This window comes from Pteropus medius, unplaced genomic scaffold (assembly GCF_902729225.1).
Source record: "Pteropus medius unplaced genomic scaffold, Ma_sr-lr_union100, whole genome shotgun sequence".
Taxonomy (NCBI): Eukaryota; Metazoa; Chordata; class Mammalia; order Chiroptera; family Pteropodidae; genus Pteropus; species Pteropus medius.
The window spans coordinates 15,409,654-15,437,407 of record NW_024356249.1 but is presented as its reverse complement, the minus strand read 5'-3'; positions in this window follow the sequence as shown (position 1 = coordinate 15,437,407).

The window sequence follows — 27,754 nt, the reverse complement described above, 5'->3', positions numbered from 1 at the left end:
ACCTTATAATCAGCTCTTTCTTCTGTAGATATGCTTGCTGTATAGGCTGAAGGGCAGGGTGACCTTGAAATTAACTAAAGACTCATCTTCCCTTTTACTTGTTCTGTCTAGGTTACAGGTGTATTGCCTGAGTTCTTGTCTGAAAATTCTGAGTGCACCTGTAACTCATAGCAACTGCCGGGGTCTGTAACTACTTGAGAACAAATCAACCAATCAGCCCATGCCAACTGTAACAGCGCAGATAAGCTCTATAAATGCAAGATTGTCCCTGAGCTCAGGGCCCAGATCTTCGGAGCACTAGCTCCTCTGGGACCGCTGGCGTAATAAACCTGAGTTCTCCAACTCTTTGAATGGTGCTTGGTTTCTCACCAGTCTGATTTTTCTGCAACACTAAAGTGAGTCTGAAACATACATATCTCATAACTAACTCATGAAAAAGAAGTTGGCCATTTATATCCTTTCTAATTCGTCTTTAAACAGGATCAATAATGTTCCTTCTTTAGGCATTAGAAGTATCTTCACACTTTGCTGTAGTCCAAGGCACGACTTAAAATAAGAGTAGCTTCCAGATTCCTAAATATTCACAAACTAATTGATTCAGAATCTCTGCGGGGTAGAGTTGAAGTAGCTGCATATTTAATTTGAAGTTTCTAATGCAAAATAGATTTATGAGAACCTTGGCCTAAGATCAATTGGAGCCTGAGGAGTTAGTATGGATCGTCTTTTGCGTTTCTTAAGTCCAAGGGGGAAATTCGATCCATTTGTCCTGAAGCTTAAGGTCATAGCTACTGTTGAGGTCACCTCTGCCTTTTGACTGGTAGCATCATATTTCACTAAATAAAAATCTTCTCATGCTTAAAATTCCACAATTTCTCTGCCCTTGCCCCTTCGTCGCCCACCCCTTTGTTGCCCGTTACCTAATTTTAGGTATCCCAGTGGACAGTGTTTTAGTCTCCCATAGTGGAAGACACTATAGTGATAAATGAAGCTTGACCATGTCACCTCCAAAGAGGACCTTTTCATTGTCTTATATCTGATAGTTTTGTTTTTTTCTCACAATCAAGACACTGATTCCCAATTAAGTATGTGATCAAAGTGTCAGTCACTTAGGTGTTTGGAGAAGGCATAACCTTATTTCAAGGTTACTGCAAGAAATCTTTGGCCAAATTCGCAGGCAAAAACAAATAGACAAAAAAAACCCACACAGAATAAACTTTACTTGATTACAGGTATGGAGAAATGAACCTTGTATAAAATAAAATTGTGTAAGGGCTGCTGACAACATGGCTTGGCTTATTTGAGCTCATTTCTCACTGTGAGAGTCAAATGGGCCACATCCACCCAGGGGCCTATGGATGATACCTATAGGATTCTGAATGTGTTTGAAGATAGAAAGGTAAATGAGAATAACTGACTCCATGCTCTGGAATAAGAGCTAAATACATTTTACAGTGTGTGATGAAAGACTCTAAATGAGAAATCGGTGTGTACGTGTGAAAGATTGGAAATGCAAAGTAGCTACAGATGGGGGAGTCTGCCCTGGAGTGGTAGCTGATGAACATCGTTCTGCCTAGGAAAAGGGAAAGAAATTTTTGATTAGATCTGTCTAGAGCTGGAAGTGACTAGTAGGTAAACTTTCCTCCGCCAGCTGTGAAAGCAAAGCTGACTATGCAGCCTAGTGCAGGGGCCCAGGGCTTCTTGTTGGTGGATGTGAATGGAGAGAAGGTAAGAGTTTGGGAAACTCCGGTATGAGGCTGGAAAGCTGTCCTTACAAACAGTGCTGATAAAAGACATCCTGGTGGAGTGGAAATGGGGTCGTTTGGCTGGGGTTGAGTCAAGCTCAGTGGTTCTGGTTGCTTCTTTGAAGGCAAAATAAGATATGTTTCTTCCTGATAAAAAGTTGTCAGCTGCTCAGGGCCCTGCTTCTGCTCTCAATCTCATTGTGATTCCCATTTCGTAGCATCGAGGCATGGCAGGTATAGTGATTACTCTCCAGGGCAGTAGGAGAACTGGGGCTTGCAATTGTCCTGGCTTTACTCTCCAGGCCTGGTGGATGTTTACCTGAAAGTAATACTTAGAGACAAAGTCTGTTCTAATAGAAATAAAGCAGAACCTTCAGATTTAGGCTAAAACTGCTCTTTGAGGCTGTCTGTCTCCTAATCCTGGGACCAGATGACTCACTCTATCCTTTCTGGTTCCCGTGTCCATAAATTCCCTGAGTTATCTAAGAAATGAAGTCTAAGCAAATTCCAGTTCCTTTCTGAGACACGATGTAAAGTTCTCCTTTACCTTCATCTCTTCTTTGCCTTCTTTCTAGTTCTTTTACTGTTATCATTTGGCTAGGGTTATTTTCTGCACCCACACTTCATTAAGTTGTTTTTCTCTCTGTCAGCTCAGAACAATATAATTTTGGATTCTGAAAACAGATACTTTCATATATATAGTTCTTGCTTTGCATGATTCCCACATGCTTGAATTTCAGTTACCTTAGTTAAATGACACCAGTCTCTCAACAACACAGTTCACATTTCAGTTACCACAGTGTATTTACTGAGTCATTGCATAAAGTACAACTTTGTTGCTAGCTCATCAGTTCACAAATCACTCTGCAAATAACAGACGCCAATCACGATCAGGGATCTTCACATCACCCTTTTCAAAGGTCGTCAGCGATTGGTCACAGCACATCTGTTATTCAGTTCATACGCAGAAAGCGAACTATGTAGTTGTGTTGCCTCCTGGTTTTCCAGCAGTGGAGCGATAATACAGGCAAAGTAGTTTAACTTTTAAAACACTACTGCTGTCACTCTGTTTCTCCTGGGGACTGGAAAATGTGAAGATTTGCTTTTTACCACCAAACACAACTTCATTAATCCAGCCAATGTGCCAAGGAGGTGTTTTCACTTTTAAAGACTTTTTTAAGGACAGGCTGTTCACACTACACCTGGAGATCACATAACTTTAGCTGAGTTTTGGGAGAAATGTATCATAAAACATGCAATTAAAAACATATAAGCATTATGATAGGAAGTAAAAGTGAGTAATACCTGTGCAGTAGGGCAAAACTTTTACCTTACTGTGCAGATAACTCTGCAGTATTCAAATCGAATGTAAATGGAGCTAAAAAAGCTGCCGTGGGAATGTTGAAACTGCTGCAGTTCTAGATATGCAACCGGAAGTTAGTGAAGGTGACCCCAGCAGCATACATGAGGAAAGGGCTTGTAATGAACAAATAAAAAGGTCTCAGAAGAAGCGACACTGGCAGAAAACACTTCACATTAAAGGAATTCTCAGAGGTATTTCACGATGTCAAAAGTACAAAGGACGAAATAGTGGTTTTGTTGATCCAAACCTAGAAAGAAGTATGACTGTATTCACCAAGGTGTAATAAAGGCATTCATTCCATATGATGAGTTATACAATAAGAAGTCAAGCACTGTTCAAACTATTCTTGATAATTTATTTACAAAGAAATAAAGTACTTTAACTTTCAATGTTTCTATTGTTTTACATTACGGTGAGTTAAATAAAATGTTAGTTTAACTATTTTTTGATGTACCTATATAGTTAGAACTGACAGTAAGAGAAATTTTAATGTTTTAGCAAAACATTTGGAAGGTCACAGAAAAATCATATTTTTTTCCATCAATTATTAAGATTGCCTTTCATGGTTTCAGCTTGCACAGCCATTTTTGTGGTCCCTCACTACTATGCAAAGGGAACATTGCTATATATATATATATATATATATATATATACAGCAATATATAAATATATTCATATATATATTCATTTACTTAACAGGTATATATATATATATATATATATATATTCATTTACTTAACAGGTATTTATTTAGCACCATTTGCCAAGCACTAGGCAGTGAACCAAAGTCTCAACATTTGTAAATAAATTTAAAATATGTCTAGTGATTATAAGAGCTATGATGAAAAGTAAAGCTGAAAGATGGGATAGAGTTCAGGGCAGTGGGGCGGTATCCTATTTTTCATAGTGCAGCCCCTGAGAGTCTATTTGCAAAGTGATGTTGAACATAGAAATGCAGATATCTGGAGGAAAAGCACTCTGGGCAAAGGAAATACTGAGCATATTATTATTCTCTCTTATATTGATGATTCTACAAAAATATTTTCTTGGTAACTCGGCGGCCAGGTCTTGGTGAGGTCTTAGACAACAGCTATAAGGCTGCTACACTTAGGAATACATCGAATGGTCTCCATAAGATGAGCCCTAAATAGCTGGGCCTCCAGATGAGTGTAATAGTGAATTGATTCATTTTCTGCCTTATAATTTCTTGAAAAATGTATTGATTTAAATTCTACTTGGTTTCACAGTTAATAATTAAGCAGAGGCCATTCATTTGAGAATGTACAGTTTCTACCACCCAAACATTATCTTTTATATGCTAGACATGTTAAGCGTAACAACTCTTACCGTTTATTATCTTTAAAAGAATCTTCAAATGAAATTCATGTGTGTTTCTAGTTTTTTGAGTTGTGTTGTTGATTCAAAGGTCTTAATTAGCCTTAGCTCGTATTTATTCATTTCTCCAACTAGGCCGCGAACTTTGATTTTTTTTTTCACCGATGGATAACAATTGCTTTAAAGAGAAAAAGATTAGTACTTAGTAAAATAGAAATGAAATACATGCCACATATTTGTGGTCAAGATGCAGAAACAAATGAAGATGAAAACAATACTTAGTTTTATATATGTGCTAAGAATTGTCTTAAGTGTATTTACTAGTTAAATCTTCAAACAAACTATAAATTGTATACAATACTAAGGGATACTATTATCCTTGCTTTGTGGATGCAGACCATACTCATCTGGTTACTGGTAGATCTGGGATTTGAACCTTGGCAGTGGGACTCCATGGCCTTTATTCTTCATCACTAAACCACCAGCTGTATCAGAAAACGTCTTTCATGGAGCAGAAGAAACAGTTAAGTGGGAATTTCATCTTAAGCACTTATCTTCCCTAGCTGTTGAAAAAGAATCATTTTGCTCCATATAAGGCTCACACAAGCATAATACTGACATGTATGTATATATATACACACACACACACACACATGCACACATATATATTTACATGCACATATTATAGACTCATATATATACATATATATACATGTACATATGTATATATATTTGCTGTATCAAGTATATGTACAACTTTAGTGGATACTGCAAAATATTAAAATGGCTGACCAAATTTCTCTTCTCTCAGTAATAAATGAGAATCCTAGTTTTTCCATAGTCTTGTCAGCACTTGGGGCTGTCAGTTTGTGTCAGGTTGTTTAATTTTTAGCCCTTCTGGTGGTTGTTTAGTAGTATTTCATTGTGATTTTAATTTGCTTTTCTCTAGAAGATAATGATATTTAGCACCTTGTCATGTTCTGAGTTATTTGGATATTTCCCTTTTGTAAAGAACCTGTTTAAGTGTTCTTTCCATTTCCTATTAAGCAAGTCATTTTGTGACCTGTTAGAGATATTTTTGTCTACCTCAAGTCATGAGGATATTTCTGATGTAAATTTTAGGTGATTTTTGTTTTATCTCTCACACTTAAACAATACAATTGGAACTGATTTTTGCTATGGTGTGAGGTAGGGTCATGATTCTTTTTTAACTGTGTGCATACTTACTGTGCAGTTAACCCAGCAACATTTATTGAAAGACTGGTTTTTTTTTGTTCTACTCTTGTCTTAATCTGTTTGAGCTACTATAACAGAATGCCATGGGTGACTTATAAACAACAGAAATGTATTTCTTATAGTTCTGAAGGCTGGGAAGTCCAAGATCAAGGTGCTGGTAGATTCAAGTATCTGGTGAGCTCCTACTTCCTACTCCCATGGATGGCCGTCTTCTTGCTGAGTCCTCACATGGTGGAAGTGGTAAGGGAGCTAACTCCCTGTGGTCTCCTTCAGGAGAGCATTAATTTCTTTCGTGAGGGCCCTGCGTCATGTCCTAATTTCATCTGGAAGGCCCCCACCTCTAAATACCATTTCATTGAGGTTTCAACATATAAATTTTAGGGGGACACAGTCTATAGAAACTCTATATTGTGACATTTATTACAAATTAATGTGTATTTTATGTGTCAGTGTATTCTAGAGTCCCTACTGTTCTCTTGATTTATTATTCTTCATACCAATTCCTTTCTCTTTTAATTGCTATCACTTTATATTAAGTACTGATATCTGCTAGTATTGGTCCTCCAATTTTATTCTTCTTATTTTACCTATCCTAGGACTTTGAATTTCATAAACCTTTAGAACCAACTCGTCCATTTCCATAAACGACAAGCAAACAAATGAAATACTCCTGAGCTTTTTATTGGTATTATATTAAACCTATAAATCAATTTGGGATGAATTAAAAATTTTAAACTATTAAGGCTTCCAATAAATGAATGGAGCATATAGCACCGTTTATTTAGCAATTAGTTTTTGAACCCGGGGAATCCCAGAACACGCAAAGGTGGAAGACAGAGTCAAGTGTTTGGGATACTGTAGACGGGACTAGGAAAGTCAAGAGTTGAGGGCACATTCTGACCCTCAGGGGCCATTAAATTCTCCTTCCTTTTTTTCTTTTCTTCTCATTCACCTTTTCCCCATTCTTTCTGTATTTCGGGCTGTGTCTTTGAGTTTCTTATCTTAGCTATCGTCATTACGACTGCCCAGATGTCACAGGATTTTTTGCTCAAGTATCCTTTCCCAACTAATGACAGATTTTGGCCTTTAGTTCAAATTGTTGGGAAAGAAAATTCAATTTATTATTAAAAGGTCAATATATGATTTGTCTTGAGCAAGATGAGTGGTAGGAAGGGACATGTGAGAAGGGGAAGTTCTCTGGAAGGAGAAGAGACTGGGGAAGGCAATGAAGCCAGTCTAGAAATTGCTGATGAACAGTCAGATTGAGTCTAGAAAAAAGGAAGAAACTCATCTTTGAAAGTTTATTTTCAGACTCAGTCTCTGAACCTTTGTGATTCTCACAAAGCTATGTAATTTTTACTCTTCAGTACCTATTTTGCTTAGCAATCTAATGTAGCTAATCCAAGCAGACATGGAATAAGACAGACTGCGTTGGAACTTGCACTTTACTTAACTGCCCTAGCTATTCTGTAGTTCACTTTTCAAATCTGTAAAATGAGGATAAAGTTATTTGGAAGAATGATATAAAATAGTACATGAAAAGTCTTTAATATAATATCTAGCATATAGTAGCAAAAAAAGTTCTTTTATTACTGCATCTCAAATGATTGGTTCTAGACCTTGGTTCTTTGTCTGATTCTTTATCCTCTGCTTTTAACTTCCTCTCTGATAGTTTCTGCCATCACTGCTCAATGTCTGCACTTGGCTAACATCCCAACTCTCACCATTTCTCAGACCATTCAAGATAAAACAAATGCTTTTGCAAACAAACTGGAACCATTATTTCATCTTTATAAAACCACTGTTTATGTTCTCATGGAATTTGGTTTCTATTTTTTTTTGGCACATTTTGTTGCTGTGCATTTAAAAGAGTGTAATAAAACCAGAAAAGGCAAAGAATGCACATGTCTGAGGCCAATGATGGCAAAAGAAAAGTAGGCTGCTGGATCCCCTGGTCTGACTCAGAGTGGCCGTTCTTAGGTTCCAGTGGTTCTAACTGGGTTTCTAATTTCAGTCCTGAACATGGGTTTTTCTTGTCTGACTTTCCTCAAGTCATTTTTCCCCCCTTGGTTTAACCTAGATTCTATCCTCAGTCACGCTATCAGGCCACACTCCCTTGTTCTTTGTGGGCACAAGGTTCCTCTGCTTTGAGAGCAGAGACTTCAGACTTCAAGCCAAACAGAATTTTGGTTATTCTAGACACTGTGTAGTCTCTTTCTCCCGCGTCTTCCTTCCCACCTCAACCTTTTTCTTTTAGTCTCTTAGATTCATTGATTCTTTTTATAGTATTGTTATGTATATTTATCTACTTTTTTCTAATGTCTGGATTTTAGGTATTCTATTTAATGAGTACCTTTCTACTGGTTGAAACAAATTAATATTTATAGAATGCTTTACTAATCTAAAGTTAAAGATCATTGTATGTTATCGTAAAAAGTAATCTTAGACGTAATCTAGTCTAACTCTCTCATTTTACAAATATGGATACTGAGATTAATTTAATATATTAATTATGATAGGCTGCTGTAACAAATAGACCATAAAATATCAATGGTTAAATACCTTTTATTTCTCACTTAGTCCTGGAAAGTTTAGTTCAGTAGGGTTTTTTTTTTTCTTCCACACAATCATTTAAAACCTAGACTAATGGTAGCTATGTCATCCTAAAAATATTGATTTCAAGATCAGCCTAATGATTACTCTCTCAGTGATCTAAAAGAAGAAAAGTGCTAGGAGTAGCCCAATGGGACATGTTTTATGGTTGGAAGTGGCCCATATCATTAGAGAGAACATAGTCAAAAGGCATATTTAACTAACTGCAAGGTTGGTTGTGTGGCCACAAAGAAAGGAAGCATATTTTGGGAGACAGATCATTGTGGTTTCTGCCACAATGATCACAGGTCACATAGTTAATGGTGTTCCCTACAACACAAGTGCACATAAATGGATGTAAGGATTTTAAAAATTCTCATTTTCAGGAAAAAGAATTCTAATTAAACATACATGGGAAAGGTAGAAAATGGAAGATGAAGAGTGTTTATCACTTCCATGGGTTAGGATTCTGAAAAATTATGATAACATTCCCTCAACACTCATCTAATTTTCAGGTGCTTCCACATACATGCTTTCCATTGTTGCATATATGTCATATACAGAACCCCAAAGCATTTGAAGGACAAAATGGAAAGGGAAGGAAGGAAGTTGGGGGGTGGATGGAGAGATGAAAGAAGGACAAAAGGAGGAAAGTAGGGAGAAGAGAGGAAAGGTGGAATAATAGCAATTATCTGTACTAGGGAATTATTTTGTGCTTTTTTTCTCTTCTATGAACTTGCATTAATCTGTCACTAGCTCTTCTTTTCTAAATGAATACTTCTGATCTCAAAAGTTCACATACATCAATGGCTATGACTCATTCAAAGAAAAAGATACATCAAAATAGAATGTATGTCTGTTCATCCACCTCTCTGTTTATCTGTCTATTGATATATCACCATCATTATCATCATCGTCATCATCTATCTTCTATCTATCTATCTATCTATCTATCTATCTATCTATCTATCTATCATCTTTCTATTATCTATCATCTATCTATCATCTATCATGTGTCAGGAATCCCAGGTACACCTGCTTATTCAAAAGACATGGCTGTCTCCCAATTTCGTACATGATTTTCTATGTATATTTGCTTGCATACAGAAGCCCATTGGTGAATTTAGTTTTTGCATCTGTAGAAAGAAGAAACATTGCTATTGTCAGCTGCTTTTCTAACACTTTCTAAGAAAAACCCTGTGGTATGTTTCAGTGAAGGGGGTGATAAGATTTGTTAAATCATGATCCAAACTGTCTTTAACAAGTTTCAACAAAAACTATAAATAGCCAAGCAGTACCATCTGTTTCACATATTTTTGTGTCAGAGATATATGAGGAAAAACTTAGAGTTGCCAACTTGAAGCTCCTCAGAATTGTCTGCTGTCCCTTGAAGTCTGTACTAACGTATCTTTTGCTTCTGCCACAAGCTCCACAAACTGACTGGTATCATCTACACATAAATAAGGTTCAGTATAACATTTGTTTTTTAAAAAATGTTTACTTACTGAGTCTAAATATCAGATCTAATTTTTATTTTCTGTTATGACCTTCATTCTTTATGTCTCCATATGAGAATATAAACATAGAAGTTCTCTAACTTTACAAACAGGTTATCTTTCAAAGTTTTGCCCCACCCCAGTTTTATTGAGGTATAATCGACGAATAAAATTATAATATAATCAAAGTATACAACATGGTAATTTAATATATGTACACATTGTGAAAGAATTCCTATAATCAAGTTAACATATTCTTCATCTCACATAGTTACTGTGTGAGAGCGTGTATCTTAAGCATTCTCATATACGCGCTCCTAGAAAATTTCAATTATACAATATCATCAACTATAGTCACCATACTAAACATTAGATCCTCATAATTGATTCATTTTACAACTAAAACTTTGTATCCTTTTACCAACCTCTCCCTATCCCCACCCCCACTTTCAGCCGCATATAAGCACAACTCTACTCTCTTTCATTCTTCTTGCCTTCTTCTTCCCCTCTCCTTCTCACTCTTCCTTCCTTCCTTCCTTCCTTCCTTCCTTCCTTCCTCCTTTCCTCTTTCTCTCTCTCTTTCATGATTCCATATATAACTCATACCATGCAGTATTTATTCTCTGTCTGGTTTATTTAATTTAGCATAATGCCTTCCAGTTTCATCCATGTTGTCACAAATGGTTGGATTTTCTTCTTTAAGGTCGAATAATATTCCTGTGTGTTTGTATATCATATTTTCATTATCCATTCATCTGTTGATAGACCCTTTGTTTACATATCTTGGCTATTGTGAATAATGCTTTTGTAAATATGGGAGCACAGATATTTCTTTGAGACAGTGATTTCTTTCCTTTGAATAGATACCTAGAAGTGGGATTGCTGGATCATATGGTAGTTCTATTTTTAATTTCATGAGGAATCTTTACACTATTTTCCATAGTGCGTTTGAGTTGTATGCATTTCTAATACATTTTGGATATTAACCTCTTATCAGAAATGTGGTTTACAAAAATTTTCTCCTATTCCATAAGTTGCCTTACCATTTTGTTGATGGATTCCTTTGCTGTAAGAAGCATTTTAGTTTGATGTAGTCTCACTTTATTCTTTTTTTGTTGTCTTTTTTTTTGTGATGTCAAATAGAAAAACAAAACAACACATCACCAAGCAAATTGTTTTTTATATATGCTGGTCGTATTATAAATAAAAATGAGGTTTCTCACATAAAACATATTATAATTTGGTGGTTAACTCCCAAATTTGATCATAGAAACTCTCTTCCTCCTTTCTCTTCTATTATTCATTTCCTTTCAAATCCTACTATACCTTCTTTCCTCACTTTGATTGCATGAAGTGGGATTTTAATGCATTAGATAAAATGAGCTCAGGTGGGGAGGAGTGAGAGACAGCTGTGTTTACATGCAATAGTACTGAATTGGAGGATGGGATTGTTGTTCAGTGGAGAAAAAAGTAGGGGTTGTAGGGGAATCCTACATGCCTATTTGGCACAGCTCACATAAAAGAATTTAGGTTTGGCTCACATATATTGAGGATTGTCTCCACAGTGTGAAAAACTTGGCATATAACATTTATTGTAATGATATTTCTCTGCACTATTCTATCTCCTTGTCTATATTCTAACCTTACTATCATATCTCAACCTGTCCTACGCAAGACTGTTGCAGGAGACACCTTTTGTGATAAGTCTAGAAATATGTATTACTACGATTCAAAGAAGTGAGTTTTTTCTTTATTTTTAAATTTAAATCTGATTTACTTTTGGATTAATTAATACATTAAGATGGTTCAACATTCAAAAGGAAGAAATCTCCCATTTATTCTTGTTACCCTGCCAACAAACTACCTTCTCTAGAATTAACTAATATTAAATATATTCTGTGTATCTCCACAGAGGTATGTTATACATATACAAGTAAATGCATATCTATCTATCTATCTATCTATCTATCTATCTATCTATCTATCTATATCTCTATCATCTATCTATTTATCTATCTAATCATCTATCTATATCTATCTAATCTATCATCTATTTATCATCGATCTAATCTATCATCTATCTATCATCATCATCATCTTTTATCATATACATTTTCTTTGCATTATCCTTTCATTTAATATGTCATGGAGATCATTACATGTAACTATGTAGTGAGTTTCTTCATTTTTTAAAATAACTATTTAGCACTTTATTTTCCGGATGAACACGATTTATTTCACCACTACTCTATTATGGGATAATTGGATTGTTTTAAAATTTTGCTATTACTAAAAATAATCAGATGATAACTTTCCACAAACTTAATTTAGAACACATACAGATAAAACCCAAATGGGTAAATTCTAAGATGTATTTAATACCTATGCAAAGAAATCACAGACATATACTACTAGCACTATACAGTGTAGATAATAAAGGCTTTATTGGGGATAACTTAAAAACAGAGAAGTATTACAGTACATTCATTTCCCTGAAGTCTTATTTCACAGTGTTGGGCTGGGTATAAATGTTCTAAATGAACACTGGTCAAAGTTTCAGTAGACAGAGATCTACCTGGGACAGACGGCTGGATGCACTACAGTACTGCAGGGAGAGAAAAGCCTTGCCACCCCTATCATGAAGAGCATCTCCAGTGTATCGCTGGAAGTAGGTGGTGGCAGTGACCATCCTTTCCTTGTTTCCAACCTTAGAGGCGAAGTGTTTCTCCTTTCATAGTTAGGTGTGAACACTTTTCATAGTTTTGGGGATTTGTTTGTTTGAAGGTGGCTTTGAATAGACAGAAAAATTTCTGTATAGCTTGCTGGGAGTTTTTAAAAATCACTAATTGATATTGAATTTTGTCAAATACTTTTTAAATAACTATTGAAACAATTATATGATTTTTTTCTTTAATTTGTTAATGAGTTAATATCAAGCCAATTTTACATTACTAGAATAAACCCTAGTTAGTCACAATGTATTATTTTTTTATAAATAAGTGAATTTAATTTAGAAATATATTTTTAAAATATTTTTATGTCTATGTTTATGTGTAACATTGGTCTCTAAATTTTTTTAGGAGGTGTGTGTGATGTTTTCATACGGTTTTAATATTAAGATTATGCTTTATGTGCCATAATATAACTTGAAAAGCTTTTCCTTTATTTTGTTTGATCCTCTGTAAACTTGGTATTGTTTCTTCCTAAATGTTTGAAGCCATCTGGACTTGGAGTTTTCTCTGGAGGGAGGCTCATAATTTTTAATTTATTTCTTTAAAAGAGAAAAAATGTTTTTAAAGAATTTGTTCATTTCATCTAAGTTATAAAATTTACTAGCATAAAGATATTTGTTATATCTCACTTAATTTTTCAAAATTTCTGTAGGATTTGTAGCAAAGCCCCCTCTTTCCTTCCTGATATTGTTAATTTATTCTCTCCCTCTCCCTCCTGTCCCTCCATCTCTCTTCCCATATTCTTATTTCATCCTCTTCCTTTTCCTCTCTTCCTTCTTCTTCCTCTCTATTTGTTCAGTTTGACCAGAGCTTTATCAATTATATAAATGTTTTCAAAGAAAAAGCTTTTAGTGTCATTGATTTTCTATTATTCTTGTTTCCAAGTTCATAGATTTATATTTCTAACTTTATGAGTTACTTATGCTTACTTTGGATTTAATATTTTCTTTTTCTATTTTTGTTAGGGGGAAGTGTATATAATTGAGTATGACTTATCTCCTTTATCAGTATAAGCACTTAATACATACTTTTTTCTGCAAGCACTTAAAAACATGCATATTCTGCTAATCTAAGCTATAGTTTTCTATAAATATTAATTAAGTCAAGGTGGTTGATAGTGTTCAAATTTTCTGTATCTACATTGATTTGTTTGTCACTATATCAGTTATTGAGAGAGGCGGGTTGAAATATCTAACCATAATAATGGATTTGTTTATTTTTCATATTTAAAGTTTATCTCATAAATATATAGTTTAGTCTTTTTTTTATCCAATATGACAATCTCTATATTTTAATGGAGTTTTATTTCATTTATATTTAATATAATATAATTATTAATATATTTGGGTTTGTCTGCTATTTGGTATTTGCTTTTATATTTGTCTCCTTTCTTATTCTTCATTCTTCCTTTTCTTGACTTGAATTATGTAGTATTTATTTTTAGTAGTCTATTATTATCTCCTCCATTGACGTTTTAGCTAAAACTCTTTTTCTAAGAAATGGTTTCACTAGGGATTATAATGGACACCTTTAATTTATTATAGTTCCTCCTGAATTAATATTGCACTACTTTATCTATAATATAAAATTCTCCAGTATGCTTCCATTTTCTCCCTTTTTCCTATTGTTATTATACATTTTATTTTTGAATATCTTAAACCTTCAAATTATGGAGTTATTATTCTTGCTTTAAACAGTCAGTTGTCTTTTAAAAAATAATCACACTGTGGGGGAAAAAAATCTGTTATACTGACCTGTATATTTTCCATTTCTTGTGCTTTTCATTTCTTCATTTAGATCCATGTTTCTATCTGGTATTATGTTTTTTTAACTTAAAGGACTCCTCTTAACTATCTGTTAGTAGTAAGTTCTCTCAGCTTTTTTTTATCTGTACATATCTTCATTTGCCCCCATTTTTGAAGGATATTTTCTTTGACAATGCCTTCTTTTTTCTCTTAGAGCACTTTAAAGATATGATTTCCTTACTCTCTAAGCCTACGTTACTTCTGATGAAAAGTCTATGATTGTTTTTATTGTCTCACAAATGTAGCGTATTTTTTTTCTGCTGTTAAGATTTTCTCTTTTTCTTTGGGGCTCAGCAATTTGACTGTGATAGGCCTAGATCTTGGATGGGGACTGACTAGCTTTTCAATTCCTGGTTGCATTTTTAAAAATTAAGTTGGGATGAGTGAGTGCCTTTATTTATTTAAAAACTTTTTCCTGCTGTATTTTCTCCTTTCTTCCTCAGACTCCAATTAGACGTATGTTTGATATTAGATTGCTTTATATTTTCCCAGAGGTCATCTGGGCTCTGTTTATATTTTTTAGTCTTTTTTCCCCCTCTGTTTAAGTTTGTATAGTTTCTCTACTTGACTTTAAGCTTATTAACCTGTCCATTAAAATACATTATGGTTTATATTGACTCTTGATGCTTCCAAAAAAATTTAAGATGAGATTTTTTTACTTGACTTTCATGATCTTGTATATGTATCTCCTTTCTATTATGGTGAAAATCCCTGTTAATTGTTTACTTTATTCCATAATACACACACTAGTCTCAAGTGCTACTGTGCCAATAGAATGTTCGTTAAGCAAAGTTTAATATTCTTTTGCAGACCTTTTCTATTCTTATATTACTTACCATTACAAATGTACAGTTAAGTTACTGTATTTTAAAGTTACTTTGTGTGATGATGCCACCAACAGGTTCAGTTTCATTTGTTTCACTTTGCTTTAAATATTTAGAGATTAAAAAAAATGTTTAATAATTAAGTAAAATATTTACATGGTTTCGAAGTTAAATCTACAAAGTATTGTATATGCTAAGAAAAGTAGTTTCTATCCCTATCTTTTCCATCTTATATCCTTTATTTTCTTATAATTAAATAAATATTCACCCTATTTCCTTTATTTTCTTATAGATAATTAAATAAATATGTATGCAGATTATCTTTCCATTATCTTAAATATAAGAAAATGTAGAAATATTCTCATATCCCCCTTTTAAGCTAAAGAGTAGCATATTATGCATCCTTTTTCTTTATTTTACTATTTTAATTCAACATATCTTAGCAAAACTGAACTATATAGAAAATCCTATTTTTTACATATTTTTATTATTATTACTACAGAAACATAATACTCTATCGTATAGATGCATCACAGTTTATGCAACCAGTTCTTTAATCAGACATTTGGGTTATTTCCATACTTTAACTATAATTGTAGAATGACAATGGAATATATTATATATATTCATATTTTATATTATAAGTATATATATGCTCATATTTTTCCAGTGTATCTTTGGAGTAGTTTTTTTGCAAGTGGAATTGCTGGGTTAAAAGGTAAATGCATATGTACTTTTTAAAGATATTGTCAAATTTCTCTCCGTATGTCACAAGGTTGTGACATTTTGCAGTTCCACCAGCTCTAAATTAGAAGAAGTATTGCTTTTTGAAAATTAAATTTATTGGAATGACATTGGTTAATAAAATTATATAGATTTCAAGTGTACAATTTTATAATATATAATCTATATATGGCATTATGTGTTCACCACCCCAATAAGGAATTAATATCTAAAATATATAGAACCCATACAACTCAATAACAACAACAAAAGAATCAATTCAGTTTAAAAATAGGCAGAAAACTTGAACAGATAATTCTCCCAAGAGGACATACAAATGTCCAACAGAATGGGTTTTCAAACTTTTGGATTTTTGCTTACCTGATGGATGAGAAGTCATATCTCAGTGTAGTTTTAATTTGAGTTTCTCTTAAATATTACACTTATATATTTACAAATCATCACTTTCTCAAGGGTCATTTTTCTTTCAAATTTTTAGAAAATGGGGAAATTTCTATTTGTAAAGTTTGTTTCTCACGTATACAAGAACATAATTTAGGAAGAAAAAAAAAGTTTCTTCTCCTGCCAAAATCTTGGGGTTTTCATTTACACTGCAAAGAACAAATTGTAAGCCACTTTGCATAGTGTCCCGGCCTCAAAATGAGGGTTTGATTTACTATGTAATTTATTTCTGGTTCATATTTCTGTTCTGAACAAGCTTTTGGGTTTGAGGTTATAAACAAAATAATTTAACTGTTTACTTGTGGTTAAACAGATGGCATAAATATATGTTAGGAAAAAATCTTTTTTGAAAGATAAAAAGTAGGACAATAGTTTTGAAAATTATCAACATCCATTTATCAGACAAACATTTGATTCGATAATATTGTAAAAACTCTTGGTTCCTGTCACAATAAAAAGGTACTTTTTTTCTAGTCAAAGGACTTTATTGCCTTGATAGGTTAGCCAAGTTAGTATGTCTGATAGGTATTTCTTTTTGTGTTTGTGTTTTTCCTGAGTTTGACTTGGCATGGATCTTCAAATCTTATTTCCTGTTGCTTTGTATTTTGTTCTTCCTTCACTTGTTTATCATTTCATTCCCACTTATCTTAAACTTCTTGCTCAAAGACTTTTGTATATTTTTCTCATTTTTTTTAACCTTTTGCTTTTTGCTCGTTCCTGCTCTCATGGTTTCCTGTTAGCTTTCCTAACTCTCTGAATCTCTCCCTTCATTTCTTTGATTGAACATTTATGGTGCACCTATTAAATGCTAACCGTTGAACTAGGCAGCCAAGTTACATATATAAATAAGGCAGATTTCTTGATCTGAAAGTGCTCACAAACTGGAATTGATCAATTTCAGTTACAGCCTATGAATATATAAGGCACATGAAAATCTCTGCTGGTGACTGTCCTCTCTTCCCACCTCTATGTGCCTGATTCCTATTTATATATTTATTACCTTAATTGCTACTTTTTCATAGAATCCTTTCTTACTTCTCTTTTCTCCATTCCCAAAGCTGTTTGTTGCCCCTCCTGAAGGCTCTCAAATCACATGGAACTTTCTCCATTTTATTACCTTGTATTGTAACTTTGTCCTCTGGACTGGAAGCTCCAGGAGGGCAGGAACAGATCTTGATCATTAACGCTGAATCTCCAGCACCCAATACAGTGTCAGCAGTGAATGGAGGTCTACATATACACATATAGCTATGTATTATGTGCATGTAAATAAAAGAGGTAAATAAAAGAATTAGAAAGAAGCAAAATATACTTCCCAGTGAAGATGAAGTAAGCAAGGGTGCCACAGTTAAAATGTGTTTAACTTCCTTTAGTGGTATCGATTGTACCCAAGAAATGATAAAGAATAACTCATTTTGACATTTACAAACACAATGGTTAGATAAGTCTCATAAGTGTTACTTGTGTACTTTCCATTAGTTTAATCGCAGTTGTACTTCACTGATAACTTCAAAACCAATGTAAATTGTTACCTGTCTGTCAAAATACAGTTACAATTACACAAATTAAAGCCTGAAGCAGAGGAGGGGAATTATCTTTTCGTAACATATTCCTGTTTTTTAGATGTACAAACATCACGGAAAACAGATTTTAATTTCCGAATGTGTTTATTGATTTCTACACACCTCCAACTATACTTGTATTATGTTTTATTTAGTTGTTTTTGTTTGTTTGTTTTTCAAGGTCGATAAGACATCGGGAACATCAGGGACAATTTAATGGCTAAAGACTTTTCTAGTTTGTGATTATACTAAGGAAGAACCAATTTCAGTTCTCATTTATGATGCTTTTGGAAAATGTCTTGGTTTAAAAACTACGTGCTGGTATCTCTAATTTATTATCTTTTTTATCATCTTTTTTCTACTTTTCTTCATCTTTTTAAAAATCACCTTTTCTTTCCTGTGTCACAGATGTTTTCGATGCAAAATGTGTTTCAACTATAGCTTTTAGATTAAGCTAATAAAAGGGCATGTAAGCCGTGAGGAAACTGGCTCTGAACTGAGTGGAAATTAACTAATTATAGTCTAAATTTAGTTATCATTTTATATACAAGAACTCAAAGAAACCTAGAAAATGAGGAAGCACTATACTAAGAAATCCAATGACCATATGCTAAAATTTCATCCGTGTTCTTGTCTGTCAGCATATATTTGCACAGGTCCGTTCACGTGACAAATAGACATTCATTTTTAAGTTTTACCTAAACTACTTTCAATCAAACTTGGGAATAAAAACCTTAATTAAAGAAATCATAAGATGCAGAAATTGGAGAGTGTTTACACTTACATATTCTAATTTTTAAAGTCTCCTATAACCTCAAAAAGTCAGAAAATATTTTTAAAATATTACTCGATATTTCAAAAAATATTCAGACTACTTTCCCAAATTTTTATAGTGATGATAATAAACTAACTTTAGTGAAGTTTTATGTTGATTTTAAACATAATTAAATGCAACATAAATGGCTACTAAACTTAAAGTCAGAATTTTTTTTGTTTGGACACTGTGATTAGTTCCAGATTGGAGATTCCTTTTCATAACCATGATAGAAAAGGTTGCCAAAGCATGTTTAACATTGCATAAAACAAATTTAAAATGAATTAACTCTTTAAAGACTTCAGTAAATTTTATTTGATATACAAATACTAAACCTTATCTGTTTCTCAGGCTGGCACTAGCCTCAAATCTGTTAATTCTAAGACTAAGTAAGACTCAAGATCTGGAAAAAGTTTCAGTTGAACAACTGACCCAATCTCATATTCAGGGCTCCTTTCATTGTTGGTACCCAAAAGCCACCCAGCTCCTCAACCTAACAAAATTTGGTATTCAATTGTCAATATATTTATAATAACATAATAATAAATAAATATATTTCTAACTATAATAATAAATGTATTACTGACATAATCTGTTGATGAGACAAAGCTGAATTTACTGCTTATTGTGACAAGGAAGAGAAAACATCTCTTTGACAGAGCTTTGGCTGTGTCTCAAAAGGCAAAGTCAAGGTCTGATATTAAATGAGGATTTGAAGTTCAGTTTAGATGGATATTTCAAAGTGAAGGCTTTAAGATGAATAAGGATCATGATGCAACAATATGTTTCTTATCTTAAACTATTTTATATCTCTTTGTAAATAGCAGGTAACTGAAGGATACACAAACTGTCTTGTTTGGTTGAGATTTAATTGACTTTCATCTCCACTGTGGAAAAAATAGTTTTGTTACCTACTTGTAACTGAACTGAGTGTTGTTATCTTACACAAATTGTCAGCCCTTACCAAATTTTCAATCCTGTTTCCTTCACTATCTGGCTATGGCCTGCCAACTGATGTTGCCAAATTTCTTCCTCCCTTTTGACTTTGCTTCACTGCTAGCAAACACTTGACTGCATGGATTCTTAAGTAAACTCTAGATTATTTTGTTGATGGTCTTTCCTCCCAGAACCTGAAGAAGCACTATGAGCTCAAGTCTGATGACTCGATATCCAACATGAGAGACTCATCACTACAGCAGACCATGCGTGGGCCAGATTTCTCCCTGGACAAGTTGCTGTCTGGGCCACTAAGGAAGTCCGGTGAAAGGCTTGGGAATGACTTGTTTGGTGGCCCAGAAATGCTTGTCCATCCACCAAGACTAGACAGCATTATAGAGAACACTGACATCTTAACTTCTATGAGCAGTGCTGCATAATCAAAACATTTCCATCCACCGACTCTTGGAATCCACTGGACCAAAGATTCTCAGGACTTAACTCCTGGCTCTTTGCTTCAATCTAGCCTTTAATAGAAATAGAAATATTAACATTTCTATTTTTCATTTAAGGTATCCTCTTTTCAGATGCCTGATCTCCAGAACTCTAAAACAACTGACCTTACACGTTACCTCTCAATAGATGATTCAATTAATTTCATAGGCAGTATTCCAACAAGAGTTCTCCCAAAGATATTTCTTAGACCCTGGTTCACCTCACTCAGGAGATTTATGGTTACCTCTGAGTTGTTCAGAAATGAATGATATTCATTTGTCTTGAACTAAAAGGGAGAGGGTTACTGACAGTGCTGAATTTTACCTGAGCCTTGTCCTTCCAGAAAATAGTGATAGTTGAGAAATCTCTCCAACTTTTTGCTTTTTTGAAATCTCTCACCTTTTTTGTGTCCTGAAAAACAGCTTAATGGAAAGAACCATCCTTCCACAAATGATTTAGATAAGAATAACTGTCCATTCTTTCTCATGATTCCTATGACTCACAGGTGACTCCTGTGTTTACCTGTAGCCAAAAACAATTTGTCTTTCATCCAAAACTGCTGAGAAAGCCAAATGCAAATCCTTTCCCTCTCCTCTTTAGCAAATTTCCTGTTCTTTGTCTTATGACTGATTAATTAAGCTTGTCCTGAACTGTTTGTCCTGAAACTAGCTAGACACACAGACAAACATTTCCTGTTCAGCTAATGATTGCATGTTTTTATTGATCAATTTCAGCTGTAAATCCCCTTTCCTGTAACTTGTCTGCTCCTCCCTGTGAAAGTCAAAGGCAAAACCACCCTTCCAAGACGTTCTCATCTCCTCAAGGAGATGATTCATTCATACTATCGCAGTAAGTAGAGCAGAGGGCCTCTATTTATTGCAGTGGCATAAGTGAAATCATCTCCTTAACTGTCTGCTTCATTTTGTCTTGTACAGTTCTCACGGGAATTAGTGGTGTGGCATGGGGAAGTGGATGCCAGTGGCAATTGCATTTCCTTTTCTTTCACTTTCCAGACAAGTAAAAGAAATGGAGGCAAAAACTATCAGCTTATGGAACCATCAGATAAGACTATGAGGGATACTTACATGTTTTGTTTGCATAATTTCTACATTAGAGAAAGCAGGCAATCGGAAAGCAGGCAATTATAAGTTTTTAAAGACATTTACTTTACTCAGTTATAGCTAATCTACTCATTGATTAAAATAAAGACTATTACATTATTTTAAAATACTATTGACTTAGTGCATGCTTGCCCATTTTAAATTACACCTTATCACTCTAAGTAGGGGAGTTAGAAGAGAGAAAATTATGTTGGCTGAGCATCCAATAGATGTTGGCCTGGGCTAGACATCTACATTCACTTAATTCTTTTAATGACCTGTGTAAGGTAGGTATTATCCCCATTTTAGAGACAAAGCAACTGAGGCTTAGAGGTGTTAATATCCCACTTAGGATCACACACTTGGTACCTGATAGTATTATGCTTTCTCAGTATTTGATATGCCTTCGAAGCTAATTCTTTGGAAATCAGTAAATAATCTACAAATGTAGAACTCACTCCTTAGGCCAAACACATCTTTGCCTTCTACCTATATGGTATATATTTCTGAGACCTATTAAATATTACAATTTTTTAAAAATAGTTTTTTAAAAATAGTTTTCACTGCTTTGCATATTCACACAAACCAGCATTCAGATTATTAAGTAAATATAAGGATAAATGAGCAATTGAATCAAAATAAAAATCTTCGATTGAAAACAAAATAAGATTTTAATTATGTGACTTATTTGATGAGAAACTTTCTCTTTCCAGGACAGCTCTGTGCAAAACATCAATAGGAATTAATGAATAAAAATACATTGTGTCCAAAGCATTTGGCTTTAAGGCATTGCACGACACCCTAGAGGCAACTGCGAAAGGTCATCTGGTCCAATTGCTGCTTTCAAATGATAATGTCAGTTCTTATTGTCTTGAACATCCTTCTGGGCTGGACTGTGTGAGTCTGACTGAGTGGGTCTGTCTCTGCTCCTCTCTCCTGTCTCCACTTCTTGGTCTATCCTTTTACCTGTACTGACTGAGAGCTCACTCCAGCCCTGTGAACATCTAGTCCTTCACGTTCACTTTATCTGTAACACTGAAAAATAAAAGAGCAGAAAAAAAGTCTGTCCTGTATATTAGTGGAAATTATAGAGCAACAAACTTCAACTATTGAATGGAGGGTCAGCAGTCTGGAAATTAGAAAGTGTTTCTCAGCATCAGCAGATGAAAGATTTCACTGTTTGAGGCCATAATTTGCCAACCCACTTCACAGCTTCGTGCAATGTTTTAGAGTCATAAAAACTATAATTTAATGATTCCTGATTGTGTACTCTGAAAAATCGGGCTCAGCGTGACTCTCGGCTTATTTAACTGACTTTAGATAAGACACTTTACCTTCCATCTGCCACTATTTCTAATTTTCTTGTAGACATTTATGCATTCTGAAAAATAAGCTTTTAAGGGACTATAAATGCAGCCTTAGTAGCTTGGTGGAATGCTGCTAAGTAGAGTAATCATCACAAATGTTTCATAAGCAGAGAAAAAACCAGTTTCAAAAGAAATAGCAATGCTTAAGTGGGCAAAAAACGTAGTTTCCAATGGAATTCTGTGATTATTTTTTTAACATCGAAAGGAAAGCATTTGTTTAAATGGCCTTTCTTTCAGAAATAGAATATTCTATAATTTAAGGAAATGCTGTCAGAAATGGAATGTTCTACAGTGTAAGGAAATGCTGAAATAAAGGAAGATTTCAGGACGCTAGTGTGTGGTACTCAGCTATTTTAGATGCTCCTGCTGCCATCTAGTGATATGTAGAAGCAATAACAATATCTGACCCAAATGCTTCCTACATCCAGACCTTTCTCTGCAGAAAAGGAGATAAATGTAATCTCTACTTACACAATTAAGCATCTAAGACACTAAGAAAAATCATTGTATAACTTTGATGTACACTTAACATCAATTGAATAGTGAAAATATAGATCTCACCAAACATTTCAATTGTACCTTTGTCTCTGAAATGTTTATCTACCTCTGGTACAATTTCCTCTTCAAATACATTTTACATACATTTCCCACTGAAGTCAATGGAAGGCTAGAATAAATAATTGAGATTAAAAATTAAACTGACGTGCATGTGGTAACATGGAAATTAGGAAAAAAATATTTTATTTAACTCTTCAGGACTAATACATTGCAATCCTTATGGAAGAAAAAGATAGGACTTTTTTTCTTTTAGAAAACAGACCCTTGATATGTGTCAATGATATTTCTATTAGCGCACAGGCACATTAAAAAGGAAGATTAAGCTGTCTTTGAAAAGATTGAAAAAAAAGGAGAGCCAGAGAATAGGTACTAGATGTAAAAACATTTAGTGTTTCGATTTCTAATATCACAAATTTTTTCCCAAAGTGCTATTTAAATATAATATATAAATTTACCTGAGACAGAAATATACAGAAATAAAAAAATGCCTTTGATTCCTTCTTAGACAAACTCTACCTGTCATGAACCAGGATCAACGTCTGGGTGACCCTGAGCTGTCGGAACAGTAGAGGACAGCCAGAGCATCCTCCATGTGTTCCACCTACCAAAACAGGCTACTGAGAAAAGTGCGATTTCATGCATTTAGGCATTTATTGGTCGTTTATTATTTTAGCACAAATATAGAATGATTTTTCTGGTCAAAATTTGATCAGATAGTGACATTATGCCAGCAGCTATACCATAAATTTAGATGTTTTCTTCTTTGTTTAGAGGTACCTGTGAGTGGAGAAGAGTAACTCTTCATGAATTAGGTAAAGCGATCCAGTAAAAACAGAGATTTATAACCCAATTGTCTATATCAGTCTAAAACTTTGTAATACTCATCGTTTATAAAAACAAACGAAAGAAGATAACAAAACTTCCAAAAAATAAAAAAACAAAAAAAATCCAGAAGTATGAAAATCAGAAAAAAATTTCTATTGTCAAACTATGTTAATAACATGATTTCAGCTTTCTTTTATAGCTTATAAAATTTTTAATTTAAAGTAATCAGGGCAAATATCCCTTTGAAAAAGTTCTACTTTATAAACATAGTATTTAAGCAGGTCTAGACCTTTCCTGTTAGCAAAATTTCAGAGACCTCAAGGAAGTCTCTATCATTTTCAAATCTGATGTTTATAATTTCTTTACTGGGAGGATTTTGCATTCCAAAATTAGAAGTGAATTTACAAAATAAAAATATTTCAGAATTAGCTACTGATTGGAGAAAATTCGTTGTAAGGTGAAAACGACATATGAGACTTTATCATGAGAATAGTTTTCAATTGTGAGAGACTGAGTTCATGATGGAAAGTGCAAGAGAATAAGCTGGGCAGATTCTAGAATAAACCTGACCTGATTGACAGTCTTCTCCATGAGCAACAATTTTGTTCCTAACACTTTTTGAAATAAGTGAATTGGGCTTGTGTCCTCTGATTGGGACCTTTCATAATGCATGATTGTCTAGACTTATATTCATATTTATGTTTGTAACATCACAGCAATGGTGGTATAAATATGATTTGCATTGCAAGCTTAAAAAGTTGAGATTCAAGAAATATGACCAGACATTCTTTGATTAACATTTACTCTCACTTTTCTGGCAGAGTAATATTGTTAATCAACGCAAAAAGTTCTTACCACATATATCACTGTAATATTCACAGTCAGGTCTAGCTACAGAATTTGTGGTGCTCAAAATGAAAATGCAGGTCCCCTTATTTAAAAAAAAATTATTAAGAATTTCAAGATGGCAACAATAGAGCATTAAGCCAAGTGTGGAGCCCTTCTGAGTGCAAGGCCCCTGTGACTGCACAGACACCAACTTGTCCCAGGAGAAATCTGGCCCATGCCTCATCCCTGCTGGGGGGAGGGGTGCAAGTCTAGGCTCTCCTCTTGGCCTTTGCCAGCGTGTGTGGTGGTGGAGCCAAAGTTTTTTTCTGTTGTGTTTGCATGAAGTTGAGTAGTTATGGTCTAACCATTTCCTGTCTTTCTAGAATGTCCCTTACCTGGACTTTTGAACTTTTGTCTGAGAGATAGGCTTTTGTTGGAGATTTTTTTTTTTGTCTGTATCCATTGGCATTTCCAGGTAACTATTTTATTAGCTTCAAGTCTGGTGATATATGAGGCAACAATGAAAAACAAAACCCCAAAACACAACAGAAAAGCCTCATGGAACTGATCACCATACGGTTTCTTGGGTCCTGAGGTCTCTATCTTGTCTGCTTTCTTCTCCCAACTGTTCAGTTTTTTTTTTATATATAATGTCCAGGGCTTTAGTTGCATTTAGCAAGAGGAATAGGGAAGAGTAGGTGTACTTCTTCCCAGAAGTACAAGTCCCTTACTTACTTCTGAAAAGTCCTTTTTGGAAACAATAATCAAATTCAGTACCATATCAGGAAGGTACTTTATTGCAAGCGAAACCTGATTTCTCCATGATAAGAATCACTAAACATTTCTCATTTTCCTTTATAAAACATATATTTAATGGGTAAAATTTAATGATGAAAAATAGGAAATTAGTTTGCCATGAAAGGAGATGAGTTTTTACTTCAATCTACTTAAATTACAGTTTTGAGTTTAAATCAATGACATAAAACCACTGCATAGATCAACGAATTGGTTTTTCTCCCCATCAGAGAGTAAGAAATGCACTGTGTAAGACAAAGATGCCCAAGGAATCGCATTTTGATGAAATGAAACATGAGAGTTTTGTTTCCCTTCAGTAGTGGAGGGACACACAGCTCATGGGAAGCTGTCCATGAGCATTCCAAAAGCAGTGCCTAACATCTGGTAGAACCCAGAAATTTGCCAGGGACAGTTACATGTGCCAAATCATTCAGAATCGATTATCACCTTGTCAACTAAGTAAAAATGACTTGAATGTCCTAAATTTACTCACTCTTGTGGGTTCTCTAGAACAGTTAACCAAACCTCAATTTCATAAAATGTAACTACCCCCTCAGCAAACATAATAGTCACACTAGGTCATATGCTCATTTTGACCATATCAAAAAGCTTTTTCATTATGCAATGACTTTCAGCTTTTGTTTTATCATTTGAATTCAAAATAAATAAATAGTTTTATACAAACTCTTGAAAATGTTGAACATGGGAGTAATTTTTCATCTGAATTCTTTAGAATTCAAATACGCACCTATTAAGGTCAGAAATTAATTGATACAGGACAATATGTGGCAGTAAACATGTTTTGTATAGAAATTCTAAAGATAAGAATTTATCTCCCCACCATTCTCCACTCCTCACCTGCCCAGAGTTACTGATTTAGAAACCCTGGGGTTAGAACCAAACAATCTGTGTTTCCAGAAGCACTCCAGGTGATTTTACACATCTGTACACTCATTGACATCAATATTTCATGTCAAGTAAGAAAGAATTTTAAATATTTTTACAACATCTTCATAAAATTTGTTCCTCTGCATCATTTAGATTATAAAAAAATCTAAGAGTCTATTTATTACTTCTCTTGGATATTATCTCCTTTTCTTAATGAATTATTGCTTTTGGTATAATCTGATTTTTTTGTTATAATTAACTTTTCATTGACGGAGTAATTTTTCTTGATTTCATTACTTACCTTCATGTCTTTTGCTTTATGTTCTATTAATTTTTCTCATTTATTTGATGAATAAATTTAAAGATGTGAAAAAGTCACCTCTTTTATATAAGAAAATTGGAAATCTGTCATTTCTAACTTGTTTGACTGAAATATTCCAAAATATATTTACAAATTGCAGTTAGAGTGTCATATTCCCAACTTAATCTCTGTTTATTTCAACCTAAAAAAATGCTGTGGCCCCTCCAACATCTTCAGCAGAACGGGAGTATGGCGGAGAGGAGATAAGAGTGAAAAGAGATAATTCTGTTATACTTCAATTTCAGCTGAAGTATTTCAGTTTTGCAAATTTTACATAAAACTATGGAACCAAATTGCTAGACCCATCTCCCTTCAGGCCCATTACAATTTTCATGGGAAGCCTTCATGGGAAGTAGTGAATCAGGTGAGGGTGCTCCAGAGTTGAGAAAGGCAGCTCCTAGGTGTCACACTCCAGCCAAATTTATCTAGAGGAACTACTTTGTAATATTTTCTCAGCAGCAGAAATCTTGCTAAACGATCTATTTTTTTGTTTGTTTTTAAAGTAATACACAACACTCAACTGAACAACAATATAACTAAATTTAGGCACATTCCATTGATCCAGAAAATTCAACCTGTGAATGGTTGAATGTCAACAAACAAGTGTAAGTTTTAATCTAGGAAAATAATATTTTTTTCAAAACTGCTTTTTTTAATTAAAGAAAGAAATCTGAAATACCAAAATATTAGAAAACAAATGCATTTCATAAATCAGAAAAAATATCAAGATTGAAAATATGGAGTAAAGATTGTCATTTCACTGATATAAGTACTGTGTTTTCCTCCATATATTGCTTACAGAATTATCAACACTTAAAATTTAGTGGAGACCAAAAAATTATGCCTAGAGTTCAGATCTCTGAGTGGTGTTCAAAGCTTAGAAAGTTGAGGACAAGGAAGCGGGATGTTTACTCA